This window comes from Antechinus flavipes, chromosome 2, assembly GCF_016432865.1.
Source record: "Antechinus flavipes isolate AdamAnt ecotype Samford, QLD, Australia chromosome 2, AdamAnt_v2, whole genome shotgun sequence".
Classification (NCBI taxonomy): domain Eukaryota; kingdom Metazoa; phylum Chordata; class Mammalia; order Dasyuromorphia; family Dasyuridae; genus Antechinus; species Antechinus flavipes.
In genome coordinates this window covers 177,475,499-177,490,508 of record NC_067399.1, presented here as the reverse complement: position 1 = coordinate 177,490,508, position 15,010 = coordinate 177,475,499, and the positions used below count along the sequence as shown (strand labels likewise).

At 34.6% G+C, this 15,010-nt stretch overlaps 1 long non-coding RNA gene across 2 annotated transcripts in view; it reads left to right on the top strand.

Moving 5' to 3' along the window:
- Positions 1-14,798, top strand: part of LOC127552428 (uncharacterized) — a 42,590-nt gene extending 27,792 nt beyond the window's left edge. The window contains exons 1-3 of one of the 2 annotated variants that reach the window (XR_007951381.1): positions 10,368-10,466; positions 11,815-11,899; positions 14,588-14,798. This is a non-coding gene — a long non-coding RNA (uncharacterized LOC127552428). Of the gene's footprint in view, positions 1-10,367; positions 10,467-11,814; positions 11,900-14,587 lie in introns of those variants that run through there. The other variant, XR_007951380.1, reaches the window with a different exon arrangement.
- The last annotated feature ends 212 nt before the right edge of the window (positions 14,799-15,010 follow it).

The window sequence follows — 15,010 nt, the reverse complement described above, 5'->3', positions numbered from 1 at the left end:
AGAATGAAATTGAGAGTTTAAAATAAAACTTACTATTCATTATTAGATGATTCAAAAGAACTGAGAGTTTTAATCATGCCATCAGACAAAAATAAAATGTACACTACAAAATTAATAAAGAAAATAGACTTGATGGAACTATAGACTATATATATATATATATATACTGATAAAAGCTAGAAAAACAAGAACTATGTACTTCAAATTCTAAGGCATAGAGTGGTTGAATTCCACTAACAAACAACACATTTTGAAAAGACCCAAGAGCTAAACCTTCAAATAAGAAGGAAATGCAATTGGAATAAAGCAGGATTATTCCAGTTTAGTCATTTTTTAATCATGTTTGATCCTTCATAACTCCATTTTGGAATTTTCTTGGCAAAGATACTAAAGTAGTTTGTCATTTCCTTTTCTAAGATCATTTTATATATGAAGAAACTAGAACACATGGAATTAAGTAGACTTACCCAGGATCATACAACTAGTGAGTATCATATTTAAATTCATGAAGATGAGTTTTCTTGATTTTAAGCCCAGTATTCTAGCCACTGTGCTGCCCAGTTTCCCAGGATTATTCCAATTTCACTGTAAGTTGCAAAAGACAATGTAATATCATCTTCCAAAAATCAGTGGCACCAGCTTGAACCCTATCATCATCAACAACAACAAAATGGATATTTTACAAATGATAGACATTTTGGATGTTATTGTAAAAATAAGAACAACAAACTGAATAAACCGAGTTTATTCAGGAGAAAGAGGTACAATTTTCAAGAAAATATTACTACATTACCTAGCATGGCTACTACTCCTACTACTACTTACTATAACATGCTTATTTACTATTTGCCAAATAATTTGCAATTATCTCACTTGATCCTCACAATAATTTATGGAAATAGGATTCCTATTCCCATTTTACAGATGAAGAAACTAAGGCAAATAGAAGTTGAATTGCTTAGGATCACGTAGCTAATTCTAGGAGCAGTGTTCTATCCTAAGTAGCACAGTGGATAGAGTATGGCCTGGAGTCAAGAAGATTTGAGTTGAAATATAGTCTCAGAGACTAGCTATGTGAGAACAAATGTTAGGCATGTTCTGTAAGAGGATTTGTAAAATAAATACTTGTTTTACAGATAAAAAAAAACTGAGTCTGAGAGAAATCAAGCAATTTACTCAAGTAATGTGTCACTAGTATCTGAGGCAGAATTCACAGCCAGAACGTCCCGATTTCAGGCTTGGCAATCTCTCCACTATGCCAATTAACTTGCTAGACAGTATAATAGAGAAGCAGAGAGAAAATTTTTGACCATTTTCCTAACTCGATGGGGGAAAAAAGGGTCACATGAGGAGAAATTAGTCAACTAAAAAAAAAAGAAAAAGAAAAAAAAATTAACACCTACTTTTAATAATAATAGCTTTTTATTTTTCTAAATACATGCATAGATTTTAGATTTCAATATTTACCTTTGAAAAATCTTGGGTTCCAAATTTTTCTCCCTCCCTCTCCACCTTTCCCCTCCCCTACATAGTAGGTAATTCAATATAAATTAAACATGTGCAATTCTTCTAAACATATTTCCCCATTTATCATGGCTGCACACACACACAAATCAAATCAAAAAGTAAAAATAAGAAAAAAGAAAACAAACAAACAACAACAAAGGTGAAAATACTATGCTGTGATCCACATTTAGTCTCCACAGTCCATTCTCAGGATGTGGATGGCTCTTTCCATCACAAGTCTATTGGAATTGCCTTGAATCACCTCATTGTTGAAAATAGCCAAGAACATCACAATTGATCAATACATAGTCTTCTTGTTGCTGTGTATAATGTTCTCTTTGTTATACTCACTTCACTTAGTATTTGTTCATCATATAAGTCTTTCTAGGCTTTTCTGAAACCAGCCTGCTCATCAAAGAAATTAACACATTAAATATAATATGAGGAGAGGAGTTGGTACCCTTCCACCCTAATTCCATCCTAAAGAAAGTAAGGAATAAGAAACAGAAATAATACAATGTCAATGTATAAATAAACTACAAACCCTACAAAGTATGAAGAAGTTTCGCTGATGAAATTGGAAGCCATTGACTGGTAAATTTAAAAAAAAAAAAAAAAACCACAAGTAAGCCTGCATTGAAAACACGAGTTATGGAACAGCTTTGTGAAGGTTGACCTATTTATTCCAGAGGGCAGCAATTGGAGAGGAGAGGAGTTCTCTCTCTCCCTCCTTTCCTGCCCCCCTTCTCTCTCTCTCTCTCCCTCTCTCCCTGTGTCCCTGTCTCTCTCTGTGTTTTTGTCTCTGTCTCTATACATCTCTATCTCTCTGTGTCTGTCTGTTTATCTCTCTCTGTGTCCCTGTCTCTCTGTTTCTATCTCTCTCTCTGTTTGTCTCTGTCTCTCTGTGTCTGTCTGTCTCTCTTTCCCCCTTTCATTGATCATGGCATTTAGAAATTGAGCTAGTTTCCAGTTAGAAGATGCTGCATAGAACAGGAAGATATCCAAATACACCAGAAGCTGAGGGAATTATGGCAAGAAGCAACTATAAAGAGTAGGACTTTAAAAGCAGAGACTCATGGATAGCTCTGATGGTCTAAAAATCATCTGTAAAGAAGATGAAACCCAGGAAGTCTTCTGAGCAACTCACCCAACAGAGTTGCTGCAAGAGGATTTGGAGGAAGAAGAGTAAAACTCCACAAAAAGACAGTAGTACCAGAGATTCTACAAGTGAATTTCTTAAGTGTGTGCCTATCAATGTACTATAAGTTTATTCCTACTCTTCCAGCTAACACTGTGTATTTATAGAAAAGCATGCACCAGGGGTGGGGGAGATTTATAGTTAGCCTCTATTTTTACTATGTTATCTTAGTAAATGTCTTTGCTTTGAGCTTATTTTGTCTATTAGCTGACTATTAAGATCTAGTGCAATTATGGGAGCTTGTAAGATATAGTTTTAGAAGTACAAACACAGAGTATTCTTTGACCCCAAGATATTAAAGGCTGGGAAATGGTGCACACATCTTTGTACTTTATATATTAATGCCTCTTTACCTCCATTATTAACTCCTTTACTTTCTTTTAATATATCAATTAACTGCTTTTAGGGGAAATTAGTTTTTTCTCATATAAATAAATGCAAAAAAAATTCTTGGGATTGAATAGGTAAATAAGATAGGTGGGAAGAACCTTGTGGAATATTCTAATTATAGAGCATGGTAGGCAAAATTAGACAATTTATTGACTTTGAGAAGGGAATAAAAATCAACACATAAGAAATAAATAAAGATTATGTCTGAAAAACCATGATTTTAAAACTGAATGAATTAAAATTCCAATAGAGTAAAAGAGAGTTGCAAATTATATGGGGGGGAAATCTTCTGAATAAAATAAACACAACTAAAAAATCAAAACAATAAAATTGAGGAACTATAAGCATACTCTCAGAAAATTAAAACTAAAAATTCACAGTATCAAGAGAGAAAAACTGTTAACAGTCCATAAAAGAAACCTAAACAATAAGCTAATATTAATGCTAATGTGATATTAACCAACTGTCAGAACATCTAAATTCATAAAGAACAGATGAATTGAATAGGTAAAATAAATCATAAAATCATAATTTTAGATTTAGGTGAAAATCATCTAGTACAATTCCCTCATTTTAAAGAAAAGAAAACTGAGTTCACACTGGAAACTCAAAGTCAAACAAGCAGCAAGTGAAAAGAATAAGATTTGGACCCAGATCCTGTGATTTCAGAATCAGTTTTTTTGGTATACTAGCATACATAGTGACACAATGATAACAGGAGACTTTAATTTTTTTCTCTTTTTGACCCTGGCAAACCTAATACAAACTTAAAGAAAATTACAGAAAGTGTCATATTGTTTGGGAATTTTGAGCTAGAAGATTTATTCTACATTTTATCTAGGAACATTAAAGAATATATATTTTCTTCTACATTAGATAGTTCTAAAACATAGAGCATATACCAGTGGTTCTCAAACTTTTGTTTTCAGTATATTTATCCTATTAAAAATTATTGAGGATCTCTCCAAAGTGCTTTTGTTTATCTGGATTATATTTATAGACATTTATCATATTGGAAATAAAAACTATTTTTGAATTTGTAGACCTTCTAAAAGGGTTTCAGAGATCCCCAGGATTCTCTAGACCATACTTTGAGAACCATTGGCTATGGCACAGGAAAAAATATAAATAAATATAAAAAGAAAGACATAATAAACTCTTCAGAAACAGACTTTAACATAAGGAAAGATCTTACACTTGGAAAAGATGCAGGTCTTAATGGAGAGTTGATAAAAGCATCCTGAATAGTGAAAGAGTTTTTTTTAAAAATGTGAAAAATTATCATAATGCTGAGACAACAAAACAATATTTCTAGAATGTAGCTAAAACAGTCCTAAAGGAAAAATTATAATTCTGAAATTATATGTTAATAAAAAAAAAGGAAAGAGAGAAGATTGATGTATAGGATATATAATTCTAAAACTAGAAAAATCAACAAATTAATCTCCAAAAAGCACAAAATCTTAAAATTAGAGGAGAAATAGGTAATACGCTATACAAAATAACTTTAGAAATGCGATTCAAAACTTGAAGTTGCTTCTTCAAAAGTGCCTTTCAAATCCCTTGCCAATGGCCTTTTCAAAATTTGAACAGGATGTCTTCTAAGTATTTCAAATTCAGCATGTTCAAAAGAGAACTCTTTCCATTCAAATATCGGTCATCCTAGTTCAGACCTCATCACCTTTGACCTGAATTATTACAACAATTTCATCACCTTTGACCTGAATTATTGCAACAATCTAATTGGTCTCCCTAATTTAAGCTTCTCTTCATTCAAATCCTTCCTCTATTCAGCTGCCAAAGTGATTTTTTTCTAAGGCTTCTATCTATATCATTTTACTACTGCAATAAATTGTAATCACTTATTATTCAACTCAGTGTCCTAGATTGTAAAGATCTTTTTGATCCTGAGTCTCTCATCCAGTATAACTGTCCTTCACAGTTTTGTGTATCTGCAAATTTAATGAGCATACCTTCTGTGCCTTTATCTTAACTATTGATCAGAATGTTAAACAGAACAGGGTTAACTAAGCATAGCTCCCTGAGGACACTCAACTAAAGACCTCTGGCCAAGCTTACATTTAAACTCTGCCTTCAGCCATTCACCCTGTTATGACCCCATGTAGTTAGATTATTGTCCAAGTCACATCTCTATATTTTTCACAAAAATTCTATGAGATACTTTATGAAATGTTTCTCTAAAATATAGATAAACTATATCCATAGCCCTCATCTATTAATTCAGAAACAATCAAAAAGGAAATAAGGTTTTTCAGGTATTCTTTTTTCATAGGATCATAGATATAAATCTAGAAGGGACCTTGGAGACCTTCAAGTTCTACTTCTTCATGTTATAGATGAGGAAACTGAAGTTGAGTATAAGTGACTTGCACAGGATCACACAGAAAATGTATAGCTTAAACAGGGTTTGAATTGAGGTCCTTTTGACTTCAAGTCATGCACTATATTCATTGTACCATCTTTTTTATGAAGTTAGATTGGTTCCTTGTCATTGTCCCTTCTTTTCATATATAATCACTATTTCTTTAATGCTCTATTTCTCTAGAAAATTGTGGTCAGTCTCACTATCTATTATTTGTAGACTTTATTCTCTTATTTTTTAAAAAATCAGAATAGTTGCCATTCTCAAGTTTTATGACACTTTTACCTGCTGTTCACCATTTTTTGATGTCATTGCTAATGGCTCAGCAATCATATTTGCTAATTCCTTCAGTCCCTGAGAATGTTGTTTATCTGGACCAGGTGATCTGAATTCATTAAGGGCAACTAGGTGGTTTCACTTTATTTCTATTTTGAGTATCAACTCCTTGTTAACTCTTTTTGTTCTATTATTTATAGAGCAAAGGTTATTCTCTTTGGCAAAGAAGAATACCTTTCCCTTCTATTATGTATCATATTTCTATGCTCCCTATAAAACTCTGCTATCTCCTCTTTGAGTTTCTTCTATTCCCAATATCCATTTTTAAACTTCCATATCTTTACTTTGCATCCCTATCTTCCCTACCTAGCCTTGGCTCATTCAATACTTTAGCATTCCTAATACTAACTTTTGCAATACGATATATCATATTCTGATATTTTGCTGTCTACTCTTGTTTCTTCTTCTGTTCATTTCTTAGAATTTAATATTAAATAATTTGTGCATACCTCTTTTTAAAAAAAAATCTAACTTGGTTGATGAGTTCCCTATGCATTATCATTGTTCTTTTCAGACATTTTCTCCTTTTCTTCCTCTTCAGAAATATTTTCCTTTCTCTCTTCAGACTTTGATTCTTGAGAGTTTCTCAAGAGACCCTTTCTGGGCTGACTTCCTAAATGAAATTTTGGTCCACTACGCCTTACTTGACAAAGTATTTCTCTTACAATAGCCTTAGGCGTTAGAAAATACAAGGATCCTTATGTCTTTTTTAGAGAAGGAATGAACAGAAGCCCCAAAATAAAGTCAGAACCAAAACTCAAATCTCAAATTCTTGGTTTCAGTATAAATTCTCTGTTCATTTCCTCAAAGGAAGAGTGTAAGATAATCTGACAATTGAGGGAATTGCTTTATTGGCACCAGAAAGGAGAAAGGCCAGAATGGCTGGAAATTACAGATTGTCCTAAGGTGGAAAGTTTTGAAGTCGGAGATAGTTAGATCACTATGGTCATCTATTCTTCTAGTCTGCCTTTAAGTGGAAGAACTAAATTTATCTGTGGTGAGCATATCAGGCCCTTCCAGATTTCATTTTGTATCTCCATGGAGAGTCCAATGCATATTGCAATTACTGGAGATTCAGTTCTGATGACTGAGATTATTGCAGCAAAATAATAATAATAATAACAATATTTAGACTTTAATGTACTTTAAGGTTTTCAAAGGACTATATAGATATTATCACATATGATATTTTTATTTAAAGTTTTGAGTTCCAAAGTTCTCTTCCTTCCCTCCTCCCCCAGAGAGTAAGCAATCAGATATTGGGTATATCTGTGCAATTGTGTAAAAGATTTCCATATTAGTCATTTTGTACAAGAAAACTTAAATAAAAGAAAAATGAAGGAAAAAAGAGAAATAACATGCTTCAGTTTATATTCAGTCATTATCCATTCTTACTCTGGAGGCAGATAATATGTCATGTGATCTTCATAACAACTCTCTGAGATAGTTGTGGCTATTATACTTATATTACATATAAGACTGAAAGAAATTAAATTCCTTGCCAGGGGTCACACAACTAAGTGTGTAAGGCAGAATTTGAACTCAGTTCTTCCTAACTCCAAGTTTATCACTCCATTTATTATCTAGTTGCCAATATAGAGCAATTCACTGTCACACATTCACATAAAAGAACCCCTACTGTTATGTCTACTCTTGTTTCTTCCTGATATTAGCATCAAGAAACATTTGGGTAAAACTATGATATCTGTAACATCAATTTCATTCAGTACTTTCTTGAACCTTCTTGAGGGAGATTAAATATAATTTTCCCTCTTTGTGCTAACAATAGGCTATCACTTTTGTCATTAATTATTGCTTATATTTTATTGAAATGTGTAAGATAGTTTACTCCAATACTCAATATACCCCATTCTTCTGTTTTGATTTCTCATTTCTGCTGTCTAAAATTCTTCTTTCTCTTTCATCACTAGCAGGTTGTCATCAGTCACATGTATATATAGTTTGAGGCCCCTTGATGTGGAATTCAGCTGTAATTTCTTGCTACTACAAGTGGGTCTTTTTCTCATGGGCTGTTCCTAACCTGTAATGGGTAGGAAAACTCAGTTTTTTTAGAATATTACATAAAGTAAGAAGAGTAGAGATAAATAAATAGATTTTAGCATAAGTTTATCATGGCAACTTTGCTGGCTATTCAGAAATCTTTTTTGTTTAATTCCAAGTTATGGAGATGTTCCAGGGGATTAAGTTGCTAAGATTCTGCCTACAAATGCATGAATGTTATTGTACTTTCTTTCATTTATTTTAAAAAGACCTCTTTGAAGCTTCTATCTGCATTCAGTTAAAAGCATGACCTTTTTCTGAAGGATCATGATAAATTGGGTGGTCATATCTGGCTGGGTGTCAAGGGCACCTTTGTCTTTCTTAGTCTTTCACCTTGCCCTCAGGACCCTGTAGGTTATTCCAACTTACCCAGCCCACACTCTAAGCATACCTATAGGATAGAGTAAGGAATTGGAGACATTCAGTGCAGAGAGGACAGTCTAGAGAGGAAAAGAGATGGTAGTTTTCTTCAAGTATTTAAAGGGCTGTTATGAAAAGGACAGAACTAATATCAATGAGTAAAAGTTACAAAGAGAAAGATTTGGATGAAATTTAAGGAAAAATAATTCCATTAATATTTAGAGCCATAGAAAAAAATAGAATAAATTGTTTTGATAGTCAGTGAAGTCCCTATCCTTGGCACAAGATGTATTCTTGTGCTTTAAGTAAAAGCTTGGACTGAATGATCTCTCAGGTCCCTTTCAGTGCTGGATTTCTAGGATCCTCTGAACAATTCCCAACAAATGTGCTCCTGAAAATATTAATTTCCAGGAAATGTTTAAGATAGTTTCTTTAACAGGAGGTGAGTTAGTAATTAGAAGTGACAAGATTTGACCAAAGGTGACACAGGCTTGGTGAGACTGGTGTTTGAAAGACTAATTTTCCTCAAGCTAATAGTTATTCCTTAATCCCTTGAATAAATTGCCACCAGGTGGCTTGTGGTATGTTAATCATGAACTCCAAAAAGTTGACAGAGAGACAGAGAGACAGAGAGAGAGAGAGAGAGAGACAGAGAGAGACAGAGAGAGAGAGACAGAGACAGAGACAGAAAGAGAGAGAGAGAAAGTCAGACAGAGACAAAGAGAGAGAGACAGAGAGAGAGAGACACAGAGACAGAGAGAGACAGAGAGACAGAGAGACAGAGACAGAGACAGAGACAGAGAGACAGAGAGAAACGAGAACTCTGGGAAAAAAAATACTTAAAAGTTGCCAAGTCCTATGCTACATGCTGGCAGTACATGATTTCCAGAAGCATATATGTGTATACACACACACACACACACACACACACACACACACACACACATATAGAAGCTTACATTCTTGTAGGAGAGAAAGCACAAATAAGGAGCATTGACCAGAAAAGTATGTTTCAGTTTGTGAAGTTTGTGAAGTCATAGACTGGTGAGTCAAGCCATAGAAGAATCTACTGAAAAATGATAGTACTGCACTGATTATTGTTCCCAAAGTAAGAAGCAGAATGGTAGTCTTCACTGAGTAGAAAAGGGAGAAAAGCAACAGTGAGAATGATAGGGGAATGGGCTGGGGGAATAATTAGACTAGATTATAACATTGTCATGGTTCTGAAACTGACCACAAAGTATGGAACAAGTGTTTTTGAGTTGGCTAACCCACTAGATGACAGAATAACCTAGAACATTGGACCCAAAGGTGAATTATTTGTCACCCAGCGTAAATTCCTTATAGTGATCCAGGAGGAATCACTTACTCAGCAAGGCAGATGAAAATTAGAAGAGTCAGATAGATGGTCAGATAATGATATGAATTGTGACTTTTACATTAAACTCTACTCGATTTCATCTTACTTGAGTTCCATGCTCTAACCTGTCATGAGTTTTTTTAAATCCTTATCATCAAATATACTGTGAGAACTAACCCTCCTATAAGGATGCCACCTGTGCCTTTATCTATGCCATGGATAATAATACTAAGCTGCAATGGAGCAAAAACAGCAACCTGGGTCATTTCTTTGGAGACCTCCTGCTAAGGTGACATAAAATTATTAACAATTATAGTTATAAATCAATCCAACTGTTCTATCTGGGCAGAGCTCTCCATGTTTTCTACTTAGTAGTATAAGTTATTTGTCAAACACTTTACTAAAATCTAGGGGAAATTATAGTTAGAGTATTCCCCTGGTTTGGTAGTTTAGTAATGCTGTTTGAAAAAAAAAAAAAAAGATCACAAGAATGTAAGCCCTCTGGGGTCAGGTACTATTTTTTTTTGGGTCCTCAGCAGCTAGCACAGCATTTATTCTTGAACATTTGAATAGCTGTCTGACAAGTCCTGTTCTTAATGAAGTCTTACAGGTTCTTATCAGTGCTTCCTTTTCTAGATATTTATTAACCATTTTAATAATCCATTTTAGAAGCTTCCTATGAATCACTGACAAACTCCTGATCTGGACTCTAGTCTCTTTCCTTCTTGGAAGTTGGAATGTCTATGTAATACCCTTTCTTCTTTTTAACATTCTTCAAATACCACAGACCATAGCTAAACGTATTTATCAGCTCTTTCCATACCAAAGATGTAATTCATCTGGTCAAGGGGAATTGAATTTATCAGGAACAGGTAGGACTTATTCATTTTCTTAGCAATTCTACTGTCTTTTCCTGTTCAGTTTTCTTTGGGGTGGGGAGAGTGGGGAAATAAGCAAAATTAAAGTTGAACAGTTCTGCTTTGTTTCACTAACTAAAATAGTAACTTTGTCATTTCTTTGATCTTTCTCTTTTCCCTAAATTAACTAAAAAGAATTCCCTTTTGTTTTCTTAAGCTTTTCTTGCCAGTTTTGACTATTTCTGAACCATAGAACTCTTGACCTTATTCTTACAATACCAAGCCATTCAATATATCTTTGAAAAAAATCCAAATTTGTTAGTAGATTTTCTATGCATACATAACATAGTCTCCTCAAACAGCTTCCATTTTTTCTTCTAAGAACAGGTGTTTTAATTTAATTAACAGTTTTTGGGGAAATACAAAAGGTTTTTGAATTACTAGGATCAGAACAGTACATTTGGACAATTACTCAGGCAATGATGAAAAGGTATTAAATGCTGTTGGCATCAAAACTACTTCCAGACCTTTTTATCAGCTGTCAGCTATCAGGAACTCCTTCAAGAAAGGAAGGAGATTATTATATGTCAGGAATGGCGCTATTTGCTTTACAAATGTCATTTTCATTCAATACTTACAACAATTCTGCAAGGTATCATTAGCCCCACTTTACAGTTAAGGAAACTAAGACAAATAAGAAACAGCTTATGAAAAACAGCTGAAATTTTTCTGAGACTAGATGTGAATATAGGCCTTCCTGAAACCAAGCTTAAAGCACTTTCTTTTATACTTAGTTGGATTTCACAAACATTATCTAATCACTTTGTTCAATCTGTCAGCCTATCACGAGGGCTTGCCATTACTAGTCAGCTAGTAAATCCTTGCTATGTTCATCCTGAATTATTGAACGCCTTAACTCACCTCCTGGTCACATATGAAGAAAAGATATTGGAGATATACTGAGAAAAAGAGATAATTCAGTCATGCCCATTTAAATCCTGCCCTAACAGCCCAATGTACCACTTCTCTCTGAAAGTCTCCTGTCTCTCTGCCCTCAAATTAGAGAGGGCTGTTGAAAAGGATAGCAACAAGCTTAGAGTCAGAAGGACAAGGAGCTTCATAAAAATGAGTAGAATATTCTTTCTAATTGGAAAAGTGGGGTCTTGGAAAGAAACATATAAATTGTCCTCATAGCTTTTTGTTGTTGTTGTTGTTGTTGTTGTTGTTTTTTACTTTTCTCTCAGGAATAGGCAGGGGAAGAATGGGGGTAAAAGAGATTGGAGAATTGTGAAAAGATTGTTTGGGCCCTGTGACTTTTCTTTTGGCTCACCCTGACCTCATTAACCTTTCATCTTGTTTTTAGGATCTGGAATCTAAACCATCCTCCACCATGAGAATCTTCTACCTACTTGTCACTGCTTTTTTTACCCTTTTCCAGACAGTGCCAGGTAAAGTACCTAATGAGAGTCCTATAATGACTGAACCATCATTTTCCCCAGTGGCCCATCACTTTCAGATAAGAGTTGATACAGAAAGTTGATATGGAGGAGTGTTAGGGTTGTGTCTACACTGGGCCCAAACAAATGATTGTAAAGTAGAAAAAGTTCAATCAACCTATTACTGATTGTATCTATGTAATGGGACTGATCTTTTTTTTTTCCCCAATGGGCTGGATAATTTGGATTTATTTATTCAAAGATTTGGGTATTTAATGGGTACAGTTCCCTCTTTTGTAGGTTTGAGATTTGCATTGAGCATGATAAAATAGAGGCAAGAGGGACCATACAAAAGGAGCAAGGAACAAGATTCTCGTTCCTGTTGGCTTGTCTTGCAAAAAAGGAAGACTAAGCATGTGCAAGTTCTTGGACTCCTGGAGGTGCCTTTCTCCTCTACTCAATCTCTCTTGGACTCCTGGAGGTGCCTTTCTCCTCCACTTAATCTCTCTTCTAATGGGAAAACCCAAGGTTCTCACTGTGTTTATCCTATGTAAGTGGTCATATAATCCCTGAGACAAAATTGACTTGAGTAACCAATTTTTTCTTGACTAACAGTGAATGAGCACCCCCTTTATGAAGAACAATTTCCAAAGTAATTATGTGTGTATATACATATACACATAAACATACATGTTTATATGTACATGTGAGTATATACATACACATACATGTATATATACTCAAAAAATATACATACATGCATATATACACACACACATATAGGGAATTTTTTAAAAACTATTGCTTTGTTGGAGAGGAGAGATTGTGACCAAAATGAATAACTGACAAAGCAACAGTAGTATTGTCACAGTGGTGGGAGCATCAGATTGGAACCCAAAAAATGGTTTTCTAATTGTGACTCTGGTATTTGCTTCCTTGGCAACAATGGACAAATCATTTCCCTTTTGTGGGCCTGAGATTTCTCCTCTATAGAATGCACATCAGAAAGACTTTAGAAGTATGCTAGTCTACCCCATCCACCACAATTTTACAGGTGATGAAATTGAGAACCAAATTATTTATGCAAGGTCACACTGATTATAAGCATCAAAGATGAGATTTGAATCTATATCTTCTGTGTACTCATCTAGTCATCCTTCCAACATACCATGATGCTTCCTTGATAATATCTATGATCCTATCTTGCTATAGATTTCACAACATCCCAGGATCTCAAATTCAACATCTATAAAATTAGGAGGCTGGAGAATTTTTTTTTTTCTGAACCTAGCCTGTTGCCTTCTAGCTTTTGAGCTATAATTCTACAAACTTTTAAATAAATGAATAAAGTAGCAAGGCATTTCTATTATATTCACCTTCAATATGCCATAGGTTGGTGGGTCAGGCTACTCAATATAGGTACCATTAATATCTGTGAAAAATAACATGACTTCCCAAAGAAAGGGACCCAGGTTCTTATGCTCTATAATTGAGTCACAATTTCAGACACTAATAATAAGTTCATAGATTTAGAACTGGAAGGGACTTTAAACAATTTTCTTTTATAGATGAGGAAGATCAAATAAAGAGACAGTGATTTATTCACATTTACATGATCAGTAATTAACTAGAATTTTAACCATGCCTCTGATATCAAAGTTGGACTCTTTCTATTTTACTAGATTGTCTTCCCTTAGTAATTCTTATGTGACCTGGAGAGGGAGTGAAATTTTGCCTCTCCTCCTCTTGCTCATAAATTATAATCCTCTGTAGTCTTACAAAATTATTTTATGAGTGTCCCATAAAGATAAAGCATAGCGTATTAGGTATATATGCAAGTTGTTAAGATTTCCCTAAAAAAAAAAAAAAATATATTGATACTCTATCCATACACTGCCTACCTTTGCCAGAGTTTAACATTACCTACTCCATGTATGAGGATGAGTATTAGTTGTTGGGACAAATTCCTGTAACAGAAATGATAGATCATCCTGAAAGTTAGAATTGAAAATTGAGTTTCTCATTGAGTCAGTGTTACTTAGTGCCCCATTTCTGCTTATTTACTGCCTGGTCTATACCAAGCTTCAGTTTTGGTCTGGTCACTTGCTTAATCTCTTCTTTCTATAATGTCATTTTCATTTCTGAATCCTTGATTGCCCTGATTCCTTATAATGCAAATACCTTCAAAATCTTTGCTGTATTAAAAATAGCTCTAAATTTGCAATTCATCCTTATACAAATCACTTCCTTCTCTCAGCCTTAGGTTTCTGGTCTGTAAATGGATTAAATTAACTATGAGTCCTTTTCTAGCTCTAAATCTAAATCTAAATCCAACAATCTGTGCTGGATCTATCATGTACTTACTTACCCCAAGACTGACTCTATGAAAAAAGACATTCATGATTCACGTTCTTGCCCCATTTTCAGATTAATAGTGCTCTGCCTTGCTTTCCAACCCTTGCCCTTGTTCATGCTACTAGTATTGCCTATTCCTACACAGCTGCAGCTTGTAAGGATATCCAGCTCTAGCCCTACCCAGGCCAAACAATGATAGCTATCCATAATATGTTGCTGATAATGGATATCCTTGGGAAAAACAGTACATCATATGGCCTTGGTTAAGAAGCTCTAGATGGACAGGGTATCTTCCATCTGGTTTCAACTTCAAACATTTTCTGAGCTGCTTTTTTCTTTGTGCAGGAAGCTCTAGGGGGTTCCATTATGAGAGACCCTGTTATCTCCGGGGTGGAGTCTGCCTAAAACGAGGAACACCAGGATGTGTGCCTTTCAGGGGACCCTGCCGAGAATTTACTGTTTGCTGCAAAAGGAAAAACTGAGAAACATCTGCACAGAAGATTTCTAGAAGGAAGGCCTGATAGCGGCCTAGAAACTGTGCTTATTCTTGGCTGAATAAAAGCAAATTGATGTTCAATTCTCACTGAGCCATTAACATGTCCTCAGATTTGGATGTGGGGAGAGAACTTGTCTTCAATTTAAGTGGCTGTGTGGGTGGGAAATGGAAGCAATTACACCTGTATCCTGGGAGATATTCATTCTCCCCTCAACAGTTTGAGAAGGGAAGAAATAGAAATTTATAGAATAGATATATATGTACTAGATATG